The sequence below is a fragment of the Hyla sarda genome, chromosome 2 (assembly GCF_029499605.1).
Source record: "Hyla sarda isolate aHylSar1 chromosome 2, aHylSar1.hap1, whole genome shotgun sequence".
Taxonomy (NCBI): Eukaryota; Metazoa; Chordata; class Amphibia; order Anura; family Hylidae; genus Hyla; species Hyla sarda.
Window position 1 is genome coordinate 198846530 of NC_079190.1, and position 19433 is coordinate 198865962.

Here is a 19433-nt window from a genome sequence, read left to right on the forward strand (position 1 = left end):
TAGATCCTCCTAGTAGGTAGACTTAGAGTGTGATAGCAGAAGCATAATGGGGGGAATTTTATCATTGGTTTTACCCTGGTTTTGTGGTGTACATTTGTCGCACAGTTTGTCTCAGATGCTGTTTAGAGACTTTTCATTGCGACTTTTGCTTTAGAAGGTTTTTCAAAAAGAGCATACCAAGTCATGATTTCAGTTCATATCCTGCAGTGGTCAGGAAGTTATTTTCAGTTTGTCACATCTGTTGTCTCAACTGCGCTAACTTAGGCACAAATATACACCAGCCCTGACTTGTCTTGCAAAACTAACTGCAAACAGCATTATTAAAAAGTCGCACATTTTGTTACACGAGATATAAAGTTGCACAAAAAGTTGCAAATTGGATGCAGGTACACAGTTTCCACCTCATGAATTAATGTGGTCAAAAGACATTCACCTACACCCCTCTTGACGAATACCCCCCCAATGAAAATGTGACTGACCCGATACCCTGATAATTAAACAGTACACCAGCTGAACCTCAACTTATGTCTATGTGTGTACAAGTCGACCTGATAATGAAGCAGGCTAATTAATTCCTGTGAACCATCTGCGATTATCTGAATAAAGCAAGTTATATATCCTTTAGACAAGGTTTCCACACAGGTTTTAATGTCATGTTTTTTGGAAAACTACCACTGCAGTTTTTGGGCCAAAGCCAGAAGCGTATTCAAAAGGAATAGGAAATATAAAAGGAAGAACTTATACTTCTCCGTCCTACTAGATCTTACTGGATCCAGGCAGTGGAAAAGGGAGGTGGTATATGGTAGCTATAAAAGCAAGTACATTAAGCGATTGTTTGAGCTAGTGATTGTGTGTCTGTATACAAGAGTGTGAAGTATAAAAGTGAGTGTAAGTATAAAAGTGAGAGGGACTTAAAATTAAAGGACTTTAAATTCAGGGAGTTTAATTTAAATATTTGATTTTTTTTTTTACTGTAAAATTTTGCAATCCCCAAATCTAGTATGGCCTCAATGTAGGAAAAGGCAGTCCAGTGTGCACAATGTACGCAATCCTTGAACAGCAGTTTGAGGGTGCATATTGTTGGGTAACATGTGTGCGAGTTGTTCAATTGGAAGCCCAGATCTTGGATCTAGAGGAGCAACTGGCAACACTGAGACGCATTGACAACTTGGAGAGGAGTCTCCTGCTCACTAAGCAAGTACTCTCTGGGGTAGAGGTGGGGGAGGATAGTGGGACAGAGGTGCAGGACCGTCAGGCAGCTAGCTGGGTTACATGGGTTACAGTTAGAAAACGGGGTACAGGGAAAAGTGTCAGGGCGGCTTGTCCTGAACTGGCACACCCCAACAAGTTTGCCTGGTTGGCAGATGAGGGGGATTTCTGAGCTAGCAGTATTACAGCAGGACTCTGCCTCTGACCACCAGTGAGGTGTCTGCTCCAGTAAGGAAGGAGGGAGGAGTGCAGGGAAGGCCAGAGAGGTACTGGTAGTAGGGGACTCAATTATTAGGGAGACAGACAGGGCGATCTGTCACAAAGACCGAGATCGCCGAACAGTGTGTTGTCATCCTGGCGCTTGAGTTCAGCACATCGCGGATCGTGTTGACAGGTTGCTGGGTGGGGCTGGAGAGGACCCAGCAGTCATGGTACATATTGGCACCAATGATAAAGTAAAAGGTAGGTGGAGTGTCCTTAAAAATTATTTCAGGGCCTTAGACTGCAAGCTTAAGGCAAGGACCTCCAAGGTAATATTTTCTGAAATATTACCTGTACCACGAGCCACACCAGAGAGGCAGCAGGAGATTAGGGAGGTAAACAAGTGGCTCAGAAGCTGGTGTATGAAGTAGGGGTTTGGTTTCATGGAGAACTGGGCCGACTTTGATGTCGCATACCGTCTCTACCAAAGGGACAGGCTGCACCTCAATGGGGAGGGTGCAGCTGTGCTTGGGGAGAAGATGGCTAGAAGGGTGGAGGAGTGTTTAAACTAGGAACTGGGGGGGAGGGAACCTACAATGTAGAGGGGGAAGATAGTGTAGATAGAGAGGGGGGACTTATTAAAATACCTGGGGTTGAGCGGAGGGAGGGCTTAGAATAGTTAATAGGGATAGGCTTCATAGGAAGAAAAAACATACACCATTGAATTGCATGTTGACTAATGGCAGAAGTCTGTCCAATAAAACAGAGGAACTGGAGTGGTTGATGTCTGAGGAAAATTATGACATAGTGGGTATAACAGAGACTTGGCTGGACGATACCTGTGACTGGGCGGTCAACATACAGGGTTATAGTCTATTCAGGAAGGATCGGACAAAACAGAAAGGTGGAGGAGTTTATCTTTAAGTCCAGTCTGAAGGCCACACTGCGGGAGGATATATGGGAGGGAAACGATAATGTGGAGTCATTATGGGTAGAAATATCTGGAGATGAAAATAAAAAAAATTCTGATGGGGTTTTCTATAAGCCACCATACATAATGGAAGAGGCAGAAGATCAATTACTGAGGCAAATAAACATGGCAGCAAATCAGAATGAGGTGATAATAATGGGGGATTTCAACTATCCTCATGTAAACTGGGAGGCTGAGACCTGTGAATCTCATGAAGGAAACAGGTTTCTGACTATAGCTAAAGACAATTATCTGTCCCAAATGGTGCAGGGCCCGACCAGAGGGGGCACCCTACTGGACTTAATATTAACCAACAGACATGATAGAGTAACTAATGTGCAAGTAGAAGGACACCTAGGAAATAGTGTTCATAATATAATACGTTATAGCTTGTTCTTCAAAAAGGGAATCTCTCAAGGGGCCACAAAAACAATGAACTTTAGGAAGGCAAAGTTTGATCAATATAAATTGGGATAATGTCCTCAAAAACAAGAATACTGACACTTAATGGGAGACTTTTGAAAATATCTTAAATTCTCTCTGTAAGATGTATATACCTTATGGGAATAAAATGGTCAGAAATAAAAGAAAACCAATATGGATGAATAAAAATGTTAAGGGGGCAATAAATGACAAAAATAAAGCATTTAAACTACTAAAACAGGATGGCAGTGAAGAAGCATTAAAAAGCTATAGAGAAAAATGTAAAATATGTTAAAAAAAAAAAAAACAGATAAAAGCCGCAAAAATAGAGACAGAAAGACTCATTGTCAAAGAGAGTAAAACTAACCCCAAAATGTTTTTTAACTATATAAATAGCAAAAAGGTTAAAAATGAAAGTGTTGGCCCTTTAAAAAATGATGAGGAGGAAACTATAAACGGGGATCAGGAAAAAGCAAATATATTAAACAAATTCTTCTCCACTGTATTCACCGAGGAAATGCCAGGTGGAATACAGTGAGATAAGGTAAACTCCCCAGTACAGGTCGCCTGTTTTACCCAGGTAGAAGTACAGTGCCGCCCAAAGAAAATCTAAATAGACAAATCACCAGGTCCAGATGGCATTCACCCCCATGTTCTAAAGGAATTAAATAAGACAGACCCCTATTTTTAATATTCAGGGACTATATAGAAACAGGGATTGTTCCCCAGGACTCGTGCATGGCAAATGTGGTGCCAATATTTAAAAAGGGGACAAAAGGTGACCCCGGGAATTATAGGCCTGTTATTTTAACCTCCGTTGTATGTAAATTGTTTGAGAGTTTTCTAAGGGATGCTATTTTGGAGTATCTTGATAAAAATAAATGTATGACTCCATATCAGCATGGCTTTATGAGGGATCGGTTCTGTCAAACTAACCTGATCAGCTTTTATGAGGAGGTGAGCTCCAGACTGGACCATGGGCAATCGCTGGATGTCGTATATCTGGATTTTTCCAAAGCATTTGATACGGTGCCACATAAAAGGTTGGTGCATAAAATGAGAATGCTTGGACTGGGGGAAAATGTGTGCAAGTGGGTAAGTAACTTGCTCAGTTATAGGAAACAGTGGGTGGTTGTTAACAGTACTTATTCTGATTGGGTGACTGTTACTAGTGAGGTACCACAGGGATTAGTCTTGGGTCCTGTTCTATTTAATATATTGATTAATAATCTTGTAGAGGGGTTAAATAGTAAAGTAGCAATCCTTGCAGACGATACTAAAATCTGTAAAGTGGTAAACACTATAGAGGACAGTGCACTATTACAAATGAATCTGGATAGGTTGGAGGTTTGGGCTGGGAAGTGGCAGATGAGGTTCAACACTGATAAATGTAAGGTAATGCACTTGGGGAAGAAAAATCTGTGCTGGGATTATGTATTAAATGGGAGCACACTTGGGATGACTGATGTGGAAAAGGACTTGGGAGTCTTAGTTAATAGTAAATTTAGCTGTAGTGACCAGTGTCGGGCAGCTGCTGCCAAGGCAAATAAAACCATGGGGTGCATCAATAGGGGCATAGATGCCCACGACACGGAAATAATTCTACTGCTGTACAAATCACTAGTCAGGCCAAACATGGAATACTGTGTACAGTACTGGACACCAGTGTACAAGAAAGATATAGTGGAGCTGGAGAGGGTTCAAAGACGGCAACCAGAGGAATACGGGGAATGGGAGGACTACAGTACCCAGAAAGATCCTCAGAATTAGGGTTATTTAGTTTGGAAAAAAGAAGACTTAGGGGAGACCTAATAACTATGTATAAAGATATCAGGGGACCGTACAGAGATCTCTCCCATGATCTATTTATACCCAGGACTGTATCTATGACAAGGGGGCGTCCTCTACCTTTACTGTAAGAACAGTGATACTGTGGAATTCTCTGCCAGAGGAAGTGGTCATGGTGAACTCTGTGAAAGAATTTAAAGTGGGTCTGGATGCATTTTTGGAGAATAATAACATTACAGGTTATGGATTCTAGATCTATATGGATAGAAGGTTGATCAAGGAATCTATTCTGATGCCATATTTGGAGTCAGGAAATTATATTTTACCTTGAGTATGAAGTTTTTTTTGCCTTCCTCTGGATCAACTCAGTAGGGACTCATTAGGGTTATAGGTTGAATTTGATGGACTCTGGTCTTTTTTCAACCTTATGAACTATGTTACTATTTAACTTTGATTAAAAAAAAAAACTGTCAGAAAAAAACTGTGTGGAAACCTAGCCTAACCCAGACACAGGCCAAACAATAGGCTGAGGCTAGGATTCCACACAAGTTTTTTTTCTGCGTGGAATTCAATAGGAAGTGGATCCAGTAGGAAGAAGTTTAAGTCTTTCTTTTAAATTTCCCATTCCTTTTGAACACACTTCTTGCTTTGGCTCAAAAACAGTGGTAGTCACCAACTTTATTAGATAGGTTGCAGGATAAATAAAAACATAACAGAGGAACAAACAAAATCCTAGACTCTCCAGTAACTAACTACACATTAAACACTCCCCTCTCTATCCACTGCTGAGCTAGACTCCGCCAGCTCAAAACACAAGTTTCCTGCAACCTTTACTCACTGTTCACACATAGCGTTTGCAGCCTCTTGCTGTGTCTGCTAAGACTCCTTGTCTGTCCACTTTACTGGTGGTGGTGGTGGGGGGGGGTTACTCACATATATACTCAATATATATATATTGTGACAATGGGGCAGGTTTGAGGGCAATGAAAGGGTGTTTTCCAAGACCTTCATCCTAGGTGAGCTAGCAGAAATGCTCATCAGGTGCCTTGTTAATGAGGCCAGTAGAAGTGTGGGTAATCTGCATATAAGGAAAGGAAACAGAATAGTCCGGGCAAGATGGCTGTGGGGGAGGCAGGGGTCCTTGTGAGGAGCACACAGCCAGGAGCTGTGATTGACCCAAAAGTGAATTGCACAGACAAGGGGTCTTAGTACACACAGCAAGAGGCTGCAAACGGAGTGTGGGAACAGTGAGTAAAAGGTTGCAGGAAACTTGTGTTTTGACCTGGTGGAGACTAGCTCACCAGTGGATAGAGAGGGAAGTGTTTAATGTGTAGTTAGTGACTAGACGGTCTAGGATTTTTGTTTGTTCCTGTGTTATGTTTTTATTTATCCTGCTACCTATCTAATAAAGCTGGCGAGGAGGCAGACTTGCATAAAGAACTGTTGTTTGCCTGCTGAATGAAATAGAAACTGTGGCTGTGTCGAGGACGAATCCAGAGATAACCCCAGGGTGAAATACCTTCAATTGTGGAGGATGCGGGCAACACGTTGCCAGGAGCAACCAGCGGTCAAGTTGCAGTGAAGTTGTTGCATGGAGCAACCACCTGTGCATGTTGCAAGTGGGACAAGCCCAGCTGTAGAGTACAAGAGCAGGACTGAGCCTGTGGTGAAGGTGTTGCTAGGGGCAACAGATCGCATCAAGCTAGTGAGCACTCTCTCAGGTGAGGAAACAGGTAGATGGGCCACCTGCGAAGCGCAACAGCAGTAAGCCATGTGGGATTTTTTGCAAAGATGGGTTGAAGTCGAAATCTCGTTGCTATCAGCAACCAACATGGACAGCAACCGGTTGTCGCCAAGATGTATGCTATGGTGAGCACCTTGATGAAATTGGCTGCAGCTCAGCAAGAGGACGTCTTCACACCTGATTATCCTCCGGTCAGGAGGCCAGAAAAGATGGATGTGAGGACCCGTGAGTTGATGGTGGGTGGTATTCAACTGTTTGTGGAACTGGACTGTCACCAGGCTGTATCCAGAGTCATGCCGGATATAATACCTTTTGTGAAGATCCTACCAGAGCCTTGTAATACTGTTCTAATTGACTTTGCAACATGTTATGGGACAGTAAGCCATATGATGGAGGTATGTGCAGAGCTTAATATGGAGTTTATACTAGGCAGAGACTTCCCATATTTTTGGAAGCTATGGGAGGGGAAGAGTGTGCCAGAGAAGTTGCACACAAATGTCCCTGAGATAATGGTGGGCGGTGTGTCGCTAGTTGACTTTGTGAACTCTGTCCAAGGTGGCTCCAACCTATGTCCAAGTGTGAAATCATGTGAGGGTGGAGGACCCTCACACTCTGCAGATTGGACTAAAAAAGTCTGGTGAACAGAAAATGTTGCATGCAGGACTGGGAGAAAAGTTTACAAAACACACTTTGCATGAGTTAGGTAATAGTGCTATAAACTATCCTGTAAATGTTGAACATGTGCAATGTGAGAATGTTTTTTGTGAAAACTGCATGCCTATGTTTTCTGAAGTAATGTGTACTGCTGCCAACTCTGACAGGACAAAAGAAAACTTGTGTGAGCTGGTGGTAGATGCTAAAAAGATGATTGCTTTACTAGAGCCTAGGGGTATAATAAGTCTGGTGAAGACCAGTTGCAGAATGCCAGACCCCATCATAGTGTCTATACCGGCAGATATTTGGGGTTATAAAACTGGTACCGTGAGTCACAAGGTTGCAATAGAGCCCTCCTTGGAGTATGATGTGGTGCTAGGGACAGTTTTTTCATTTTTTTTAGCACTTATGGGAAGACAGGGAAGTCAGGTGACTAGAGCAGGTACACCTGATAGGCCCACAACACCTGACTTGCACCACACACTAGTTGAGCGTTACTCAGCAGAGGCTGAGGACGGGGAGTGTCAGCAGTCACTAGATATATGTCAGATAGGGGTCTGCCAGACTGCTTGGGGAGCTGAAGAACAGACTGCTTGGGGAGCTGAAGAACAGTCCAAGAGGATCTAGAGACTCAAGTGACAAGTGTGCCTCTGGCTGAAACAGAGTCTTCAGTAAAACCAGAACTGGAGCAGGTGCCCGAAATTGCGTGGTCATCTGGAAGAGGTGATGTTGACCGAAAAAGAAGCTACAGTGATGGCTGTGGATAATGCAGAAGTACTGAGGAGTGTACATGTGGAGCCGGTTGCTGCACTTACTGCCACTGACAGAGTCCTGAGTGAAGGAGATATGATGTCTGGACAAGAGATGGATCGGGACCAGGAAGGTCGAAACACTGAACCAGATGTTTTTGCAGACCCTTAAGCTCTAGACGTCTCTGTCAGCCAAGTGAGAGACAGTGGTGAAGTGAAAATAAAGTCTGCAAGTGAGCAGAGAGACAGCGAGAAACTGTCCAGGATCTACCCAGAGGCCCAAGGGGCCAAGATGCTTACAAAGGGGACAACAACTCCTAAAGTAGGAAGAGTTGGAACGAGTTGACTTGAAGGAAGAGACAGGCCAAGGACAGGTGACTGTCAGAGGTAAAGAGAGTGTCTCAAGCTCCAGCAGCAAGAGTGAGCAGACCGCTGTAAGTAAGAGATCTAGGGGAAAAAATGCTGGTCTTGGTAAGAAAAGGGAGCAGATCCAGAATCTTGAAGAAATGTTAGAGATGGTTTCTGCTAAATTGTCGCAAAAGGAAGAAGTTCATCACCTGACAGAGGAGAAAGAAAAAACGCCTTCAGATTTTAAGAAAGAGCAAGAAGCAAAGCTTCAGCTGCAGAAAAATGAAGAAGAAAAACTGATTGTGGGGCAAAAGCTGCTGCAGACAGCGATGCTTAATCTAAAAGTAGCAGAATTTGAGCAATGGACTCAAGAAACAGTAGAGTCTGAAGACTATGAGAAGTCCTCTGAAGCTGAGACTGAGGTAAAACCCTATGAAAAGTCCTCTGAAGCTGAGACTGGGGTGAAACCCTATGAGAGGTCCTCTGAAGCTGCAGAGATGTTGACATTTGATGGTGAAAATGCTGAGGCAGAGAAGTTCTCTGAGGCAGAGGCTAAATCAGAGATAACTGCAGAAGCTGCAAGTAAAGTTAGTGACACATATGGAGAAGTGAGCGAAGAGATGCCTGAAGGAGCCTAGAATTCTCAGCCTGCAGATGAGCCTGAGAAAGTTGGTGTCCCTAAAGAAAAGGCTAATGAGAAAACAGAGTCCTTATAAAAAGAGTACACTGTGATAGAAGATGGGGTCGTGGTAGAAACCCTGAGAGTTTCTGGATTTGTTCCAGAAAACACCGGAAGGAAGTCTGCAGAAGTAGAATTTGGAGAAGAGTCCTTCTCAATGAGAAAATGGACAGGTGCATTAAAGGGAAGCCTCCTGAAATTGTGGAGAATGTCTTAGAAGTCCTGCAAATGGGTGATACAGGCTTGGTTGGCCACCAGCAAAGTACGGGCGGTGGTCATGCCATTGACAGAAGAAGACAAAGGCCTGAAGAATCTGCCTTGTCCGCACCTAGTGTCCAGAGCACTGTGCAGACCAAGATGAAGAACCTGGTGTTGGAAAGGCGTGAAATGAATGGAGCCTTCTACAAGGGATTTGTCAAAGGCGACCAAAATTTTTGTACTCGGTTGCTGGTGAAAGTGCGAATGAAAGAAGGGTGTGCCATTGAAGTGGTGCATATAGAATCTATCCTGGTCAAGTAAATGGAAAAGCAGCTGTACGCTGTCTTTTGAAGTCAAGTGCTCCTTCCTGGAGGTCTGAGCAGAGGTGTGGGTGGGTGGGCGTGTGTGTGTGTGTGTGGTGGGGGGGGGGGGGGGATATGTGACAATGGGGCAGGTTTGAGGGCAATGAAAGGGTGTTTTTCCAAGACCTTCATCCTAGGTGAGCTAGCAGAGATGCTCATCAGGAGCCTAATTAATGAGGCCAGCAGAAGTGTGGGAAGTCTGCATATAAGGAATGGAAACAGAATAGTCTGGGCTCTCCCCAGAAGACAGCAAGGTGGCTGTGGGGGGAGGCAGAGGTCCTTGTGAGGAGCATAGAGCCAGGAGCTGTGAGTGACCCAACAGTGAATTGCACAGACAAGGAGTCTTAGCACACACAGCAAGAGGCTGCAGATGCTGTGTGTGAACAGTGAGTAAAAGGTTGCAGGAAACTTGTGTTTTGAGCTGGTGGAGACTAGCTCCCCAGTTGATAGAGAGGGAAGTGTTCAATGTGTAGTTAGTGACTATACAGTCTAGGATATTTGTTTGTTCCTGTGTTATGTTTTTATTAATCCTGCAACCTATCTAATAAAGCTGGCAAGGAGCCAGACTTGCATAAAGAACTGTTGTTTGCCTGCTGAATAACGTGTCCTGTGGCTGTGTCGAGGACGATCCCAGATCTAACCCCAGGATGAAATCCTTACAATATATATACATATTGAAATGCTTTTTTATTTTTCATTCTTAATAGACCAAGGACAAGGCTTTGTCTCCATCCTGTGACCTTAGCCAACATGCAAAGTTGAAACTTAGTATGCATTTACGCCAATGACGACATGAGGCTTTGTGTGCCATTTGTGTGCAGAGTACCTCTAACAAGAGATAAGGCTTTGTCTGCCATAGGTAGGCAGAGTGCTCTGTATGTGGCCCAAGTACCACAAGCCAAATAATCAGACATACCAAAACACACGAGGCTTCGAGTGCCATGTGGACAGAGGACCTCTAACAAGACATAAAACAAAAAGAACATGAGGCTTTGAGTGTCTTATGTGAGCAGAGTACCTCTGATAAGACAAAATAAAAACAATATGAGGCTTAGAATGTCATATGTGGGCAGAGTACCTCTAACAAGACACCCGTAAGACATTCATGGCAGAGAACTTCACAAGTGAAAACGTAGAAACAAGGAATTCACAAGGGTGTCAGCTCAGACATTCACCAGGTGCTGAGTAACAGCAGAAGCCGTCTAAAAAAATCTCACCATGAACCACTATGTAACGTAACTTGTAATGCCTGTTGGAAAATGTCAGGTTCAGAATCCTTTACTGCAATGTAACAGGGCTCTGCCTTCTCGTTCTTTTCTCTTAGGGCAACAGCAGCATAGGTTATAACATAAGAATGACTGATGGAGTCTCTGAATTATCAGCAATGCATGCAGAATCATACCTGCTAGTGAATATTGGCTGGGTCCTTGTGATTTTACTTTGGTAAAAACAGACAACTTTGCAGGCAGCAGAACCTGTTCTTTATACCAAACAGGTAAAAAAAAAAACATGGCGGCGTGGGGTGCACAAGACCATATCTGGCCACAGGTGGCGGCTGTCATGGCCTCTTGAAAATACATAATAAAGTAATAATAAATAAAAATTGACTGAACATTAACTGATGAAAACCAGTCCTTTTGACTGCCTCACCTGGGGACTCGGCCCCAGCGTCTTCTCACAAGCTTCCACATGAGGGGTTGTGCTGGTGCTACTGAAATGCTGGAGCAACTGGAGAGCTGATCTGTTTTTCCTTACATATATTTTGATGAAAACCAGACTTTGCTTTTGAATTGTGGTTTAACAGAAACATAAAAAATAAAATAAAATTAAACTGCCCTGGACAAAAATGATGGTACCTGAACTCAAAGGGGTATTCCAGGAATGTTTTTTATTTGACTATGCTAAAGGGGCTGTAAAGTTAGTGTAGTCCATAATATAGTGTCTGTACCTGTGTGTGATGGTTTTCTCGCAATTCTTATGTGATTTTCACCCCCCCAATGTTAATTTTTAACAGCATACAAAATGACTGCTGTCTCAGATCTTTCCCAGGTTGCAATATGGCCGGGACCTGACATCACTAGTCAGCTGATGACAGGGAGCCTGTCTGCTTCAATGGGTGGATCAATCGCTTGGTGGGAGAGAGATCAATCGGCAACTAATTGTATGTTTGCAACAGCTGTAGGCACCCTGATTGGAAAACACAGGTCTTTTCAATGGATGAAGCTCATTTATGTTTTAATGGGTGGGGTGGCTGATGTGTAGGAGGGAGGAAAATGGAATTATGGGATTTTTAGGCAAAGAAGAAAACTCAAACAGGAAATAATAGTTCACAAAAAGCTAGCCACAGTGTTATGGTACTTTCACACCATAGCCATTTAGCCCCAAGACAAGCGCAGATCCTTCCAAAGCATGTCCATTACTGTCTGGCAGGTACGTACTAAAATCACCTTATGGTGGAGAACCCCTTTAATATTTTGTTGCACAACTCTTTGAGGCAGTCACTGCAAACAAGTGATTTCTGTAACTCACAATGAGACTTCTGCACTTGTCTCCAGGTATCTTGGCCCGCTTCTCATAATATTCTGCCCCAGCTGTCTCAGGTGTTAAGGGTCTTCTGCAGACTGCATGTTTCAGCAACTTCCACAGATGTTCAATAGGATTCAGATCAGGGCTTATAGAAGGCTGCTTCAGAATATTCGTATATTTTGCTCTTAGCCATTATAGGGCGTTTTTAGCTGTGTGTTTTGGGTCATTATCCGGTTGGAAGACCCATGACCTGCGACTGAGACCAAGCTTCCTGACACGGGGCGGCACATTTCGCTCTAAAAAGCCTTGATAGTCTTGAGATCTTATTGTACTCTATATAGATTAAAGGTACCCTGTGCCAGATGCAGCAAAGCAGCCCCAAAACATACCTGAGCCTCCTCCATGCTTCATAGTTTGCTTTATTTAGCTTTTTGCGAACATAGAGTTGATGTGACTTACCAAAAAGCTCCTGTTTTGCCAAAGGGGCCATGGATTCTTTATATTAAGGATTATGGGTGTACCATGTTGTCTTCATTCTGGGGATGAATCCATTGGTTGGATCCAAACAATTAGAATATTAAGGCAGATCTTAAAGAATGGATACAGCATCAGTTACTGAGATGTGAAATTCTTCCTAGTAAATAGATAAGAAAAAAATAGAAAAATTTCATATTAGCACATAAAGAAATATGACTGAAAAAAATTATAGTAGTCTCACAATTTGTATGAATTCCTTCCACTTTGACTCGTGGTTGCTTTGCTTGTCTTTTTATAGTCAATGGTTTCTCATACATATCATGCAGATCTGACAGATGTTAAAGCGACAAGTCTCTTTTCTTGCACCCTGAGAGTTATCAGTTTATGGTAAATCGACCCCTTTCAAGGAAAACACCCTTTAAATACTGCCAACATTTTTAAAATGATCGAACATTTATATATTTTTTTTAGCCAAACTTCTGTTTCAAGAAAAAGAGAAAATGAAAGGAGAACAGCAGGCTCAGTGGTATACAAAAAATCTAAATATTAGTTTTGTACACAGATATTGTGTGCCAGTAGTGTAACCTTCTTGTAATAAGCTTATCCTTATCTTTAAAAAACTGCACCTCTAAGGGAATGTATTTGTTCAAGATCCCCTAATTTTCTTCACAATCTCTATTTTCAACATAGCAATAACATAACAGATGTATGCCTCAATGAAAGAAGACTATGCACATGAATTTAAATCACTTCAATCTTTCTTTGTTATGATGCAATTGTGAATTATGGCCTTTTTGTATTTGTAATTAGACTGTGGAACAGATGTGAAGGCCTAGTTGAAAGGGATATTAGAAATGCAATAACCTCTGCTGCTTTGTGATAGTTGACTGTAACAGTAGCTTTGTTCTCTCAATCAAAGTTGCAGCTTCATTGATGTCCTAGAGAAATAAATGGAGTCTGAACCAGTAGTTACCGACAATTATGTAACATGTATGTGTAGAGGAAATAGAGGTCATTATTATATATGACAGTGATGATTGCAAAATAGTCCAAAAAACAATTTGTGCAATTAACTCACAGTAGGAAGGTCTGACCAGCCAGTGCAGGCAATGCTGACTCCAGAGGGGAGAAAACGCAGCATACAAAGCCCCAACTGCAGTGTCATTTCCCATAGAAACTATTGGGATAACTTTTTCAAGACCAGTTTTTTCAACCTGTGATTAAGGGGCAACGGGCATATTTATCAAGGATGGTGTGAGTAAAATAATGATAAATCCCCCCACCCCCATTATGTGTATGTGTTTTAAATAATCACACTTTAACCAGAATTTCCATTGAAAAAGATTCTCTTAAAAATAGTAAGAAATGGTTAAAATGTTTTTATTAAAGTGTACATGTTGTTAACAAAAACTTTTTATATAATGTAGATAACACCATTATGGGGGAGATTTATCAAAACCTGTTGAGAGGCAAAGTTGCCCAGTTGCCCATAGCAACAAATCAGATCGCTTCTTTCATTCTTAACAAGGCCTGTGAAAAATGCAGGGCTCTGTGCAGTGAGGACAAACCGGGCCTTTGTTCAGTTAGGCTCTGTGACACACAGTGAGGCTCTATGATGCACTCCTGGCTGATTGAACAACCAGGAGCCTGCACAGAGCCCTGCTAGTCCCGCCTTCACTTCCTGTGTTTGGTCTCCTCATAGAGACACACAGGCAATAGCTGCAGGGACAGCATTTGCTTACACAAAAATATACAAACTATTTAATCAATGTATATTTAAAATATACATATAATAGTATTATCTACATTATATAAAACATTTTTGTTAATGACAGGTACACTTTAAAGGTTTATCCCAAAAATCCACAAGGTAGGGAATAACTACCTGTTTAGGGAGGGTGGGGGTCTGACTTCTGGGACCCCCATCCATCCTAAGAACTAAAGCCTAACGTCCCCTGAATAAATGCAGCAAGAGCGCACATACGTTGCCAGTTTTCCACTCACTGTCTATGGCTTTACAAACATTGCCAAGTTCAGAGGCTTACTTTTTTTTTATCAAACTGAGCGTAAATGATTAAAAGAATTACTGTCATTTTTACCATGGCTCTAAATTAGGAGTTGTACTGCTTTCTTAAGATAGAGCAATAAGCATAACCTTTTGCTTCAGTATTTTTACGAAGCCAGTGTCAGCAGCTCCTGATAACTCACGACCGAAAAATCTACAATGGCATTTATTAAAAGATAACTGGCAGGGCATGTCAAGGGAGTTCTCTCTGTACAATCTGTGTCAATGGTAGCTGTAGTTCTGTAGTATTTGGGTCTATAAACATGGTAATCACCCATACAAGAACTCTGTACCATTAGTTAAATAGATGTTAGTGAGCGCTGGATGGGACTTTATATCCAAAGAGAAATGCGTACCTGTATAGAGTGTGTAGTAGGGGACGTGATGAAATGCCACTTATATGCAGGGCCTTAATAGTCAATGCTAAAAACAATAAGTAATTATGAGTAACCAAATAGGAGTGTCAACCAATAAGTAATAATACTTCTATCTAAAAGGTGCATACCTGAATAAAATGCAACTGGATTGGGATGATAGCAAGGATATAGCAGGGTGTGCAGGTAACTAAAATCTTCAATGCTAAAAGACACATGAATAAAGTTTAAATAAATATTAAGAACTCAATGTGTGGGTGTGTATACAGTCTTATGTGTTGGTACTATGTACACTCCTAGTCCCCCCATTCGAAGATCCTTTTCAATGCGTACCTTCTAATAAATATGGACCAGAGGTGTGATCTAAAAGCTATACATAGTCCTCCCTATGCTGAGTATATTAGTGACAGACCCTCGATGTGTTAAACAGGCACGTGGGGGTATAATTTCTATATATGATGCTGATTTATCCTCCTATTCTGTATAATAAAAACAGCAAGTCTGTATGAATAGAGAGTTCTGATGTCCTGAGAGCGTGAGTAAACACGCACGGATGCTCTGATCATTGCCCGGTACCTTAATATCAGATGATGTCTGCAAGATCTGTTCCGGTCCTATTTCTGGTGGATAGGAGAGGTCTTGTCGGCAAGCAGTAAGTGGGAGTCACGGGAGAACGCCCCGGCCGGCCTGATGGTTCCGGCAGAGTGTAGTGACGTCACTACGGTGGTCAGGGAGGACCAAAATTCCAATGCGGAAAACAGCAACAGTTTCCTTCGTCTGGGATAGTTGGTAGATTCTCCCTCCTGTCTTTTATAGCCTCTCAAGCCGGTTCCCTTTTAAATGCTTGTTGATGTATTTCTTATACTAACGTTTTATACTAGCTTTTTAACTGTTCTTTGGAAAAGAAAACTGTGCTTACTATATTGGGTTATGATAGGGACTTTTAAAAGACAGAGTTCTCTCTTGTTTTTTTTAGATATAATGGTATTTCTCGATTTCCCGTATTTGATTATGTATTTCTCTTAGTGTATGTTGTTCATAACCTCTATTGATACATTTCCTCTGTTGCGCATGGCCTCTAAATTCTACTGGTCCGAGCAGTTTCTCTTCAGTCTTAGGAACTGGCTGCGTGGTATATTCTGCAGCCAGATAGGAAGGTGTAGGATAGGATATCTGTAGCTTTTTGTAAGGTGTTGGTGACGATCTGATTGTCAATAATACTAATATTTAAATCTAAAATGTTAACTATAGTTTGGCTATAGTTAGCAGTGAACTTTAAAAAATAATAATTTTTTTTATATATATCCTTTAAAAGCATAGCCAATTTTGATCCCCCTCGGCCATATTAAAACAACATCATCAATAAACCTGCCCCAGAGGACCAGATCCGCGACCAGCTTGCCCTCAGGATGGATTGCGGATTCCTCCCAGAGGGCTAGGTATAGGTTCGAATAGCTGGGCGCGAACCTGGTCCCCATCGCGATTCCCCACTTCTGGTTATAAAAACTCTCCTCATATTTAAAATAATTATGCTCCAGTATAAAAGAAATACAATCTCCTATTAAATGAACCTGCTGATGAGGCATATTTCCCTCTTTACAGAGGGAAATTTGCCTGTTCTGATGTGTTCTGACGCCTCTATCTCTTTTTGATGTTCTATAATCGTATAATGGGATGTGCACGGTCCCTATAATAAAACCTTCTTGCCAAACTACATACTCAAGTATTTGTACGATGTGTGTTGTGTCTTTGAGGTATGTAGGAATTTATTCCACACAGGGTTGTAATTGTGTATCAATATACCTAGATAAATTGGTGGTCTTTATGAATTTTTTACAATTGATACTTAATGGTTGACACTCCTATTTGGTTATTCATAATTACTTATTGTTTTTAGCATTGACTATTACGGCCCCGCATATAAGTGGCATTTCATCACGTCCTTTCTGCACAGTCTATACAGGTACGCATTTCTCTTTGGATATAAAGTCACTAACATCTTTTAACTTATGGTGACATTCTTGTATGAGGTACAGGGACTCATACTTATAGTGTAGCAGCAGCCTGGAGACATTATCTACAAAGACCCATCACTAGGGCGAGTATACGTATCTTTTTTTTTTTTACTCTGTACCATTTCCCACAAACTATACACAGATAGGCAATCTGTGTGTTGTCATATGGTGCATCCATGCAAAAGTACTATATGAAAAAGTGTGATACAAGTTCTTTACTCATAAATGGCACATGTATCCCTGAATAATCTGTGTGTGTATCCATAAAACACAGGCACACTAAAATACTGACTAGGCATACAGCCCCTTAGTCAGCTATCCTGTTTATGGTTAGTTAAGAATTTTACCCCATACATGTTTTATTTTTACCATCCACTTTGATTTGGGGGTTAAAAGTTGCATTTCTAATAGGCTGCTAAATTAGCAGTGTTATCATAAAAGGTTGTGTAAAACATCTCCGGGTAAGGTACAACTCAGTACAGGAGTAAACTGATTGTATTTTGCAGTAGTCCTGTAGGGGAATAACAAATATAGAATAAACATATAAAATAGATTTTAAAGTATAAAATAATGTCTTGAGTAAATAAAAATGCTTCTAATCATTTCCAGGGCACAAATCAATCAATCAATAAATCAATGAATTAATTCATAAATAAAAACATCCATACATACATAAATAAATAACAAAAGGAATATCAATAAAAACATAAATAATTTAAAACTAAATTAAAGAAAATAGTTTTAAGCAAAAGTAAGGAAATTACACATAGCTCCACAAAGTGTTACAAATAGGCTGGTCTTTCAGTTTAGCCTTTTTTTTTTTTTTTTGGACATAATAGATATTTTGTTGAATGATAATTCTGCATGTATATCTACTTAACACAGACATATTAAAACTCCATGTTCATGGTATCTGTATCAGCAATGAAATGTCAATGCAGCATAATGCTTCATGACCCCTAAAAGACTTCAGTGTTGCTTTATAACAAATACTACAAACTATATACTTCCAAATGCCATTTGTTTTGGCACTTACTGCAAAGTGCTGGAGAAAGCGAGCGATATGAGTTGCCAAACCAGCCGGCTATTGTCCCTCCCCAGTTCACAGGCTTAGAAGACATGAAATACTTTACAATTCATTCCAAGAATAATTGACCATAAATTGTGCACTGGACAGGATATACATTTGGAAACCTACTATAAGGTTTGGCAGCTGGAACTACGTTTGAAAAAGAGAATTCATGGCAAGTGAACAGCTCAGCGAAATGAAATGCATCTACCTGTGATGGTTGCTGCAGCCAGCCAGTTCAGGATCATGTTATCATCTGGTTGCTTTGTTGTTTCTTTTATTTTTTGAAATGTATTAGTCTTTTTAATAGAATAAAGTACAATTTCATCATTTTATGAATGCCAAAATCTTTTTATAATCCGAACAATTTTAATCAGAAAAAAATGCTGGACGAATATAACCTAACTATGCGATTTCCAATACCAATGGTATCTACCTATCTGTATCTATCTATGTCTTTATATACAAACATTTTATACATTATCCTATGCAGATACTAATTAATATACAAGAAGTTGACTGTATACTGACTGACAGTGACATTTGTTAGCCAATCCTATACTGACAACAGAAACATTTTATATTGTGTTTAGCATACATGGCATTTTTATTACAGGAGCCATGATTGGTCATTCTGTAATAGATCTCAAATGATCCTGATGGATCCTTTTGACTTTTAGGACCAAAATGCGTTTTGAAGAATAGTGCAACAGACGATCAGCGGAGAGCGAACGGAAGTGCGGCGCAGAAGGACATAAGTAACACTATTGGCTGATTCCCTTACAGGTGAATCAGCAATAAGATCATGATTGGTGCCATTACATCGAGATAGTTGATTGGTAGGTGGATGGACGCAGGATGATGACAGCTTCATACCTACATTATATAAGCCCACGTGGAGAGGTGTTTGCCTGTATATCTGCCTGAGGACGGTGCTAAGACACCAAAACTAGTAGAGGGGGCAAATTTCTGTGGTTTTAATAAGTCCCACAGTGGTCCAGCAATAAGGTAAACTGCAGTTCCCTATATACTAATGACTAGATGTTAACCCCTCATTATATTTACTTCTGGTCCTGTGACACTTTTTAACCTTTTTGTCACTTAGATTTTTATGATTTATCCAATAAAAGCTACATTTTAAGGGAGTTGTTCCTAAAGGGATCTTGTGCCCTGGGCCTAGTGCCCTGGGTTTTGGTAAATTGAATTATAAAGTGATCCCTGGCTCCCTAAGGGGATCCTTGTGGTCTTCGTTCTTAAATTAGGTGCACAATAGACCAGACTAATGCGCTGGAAATTGGTCTATATTGATGACTAAAATAGACAGGGATGATAAATGCCCCCATTGTCTCTAAGCTACACACCTACCAAGTTTTAAAGACTTTGTGTCAAGAGGAAAACCCCTGGCTACATGACATATTAGGGCATATGGATGTCATAGGGCAGTACCCTGCTTGACCCAACCAGTTTGCTGTTCTGGTGGTAAACTTTAGAGGTGTCAGGAACTGTAAAACCAGATGGAGATGATGTGCTATACAAACCATGTCTTTATGGGAAAAAAAATTACAAACAATAGCTGAATCTA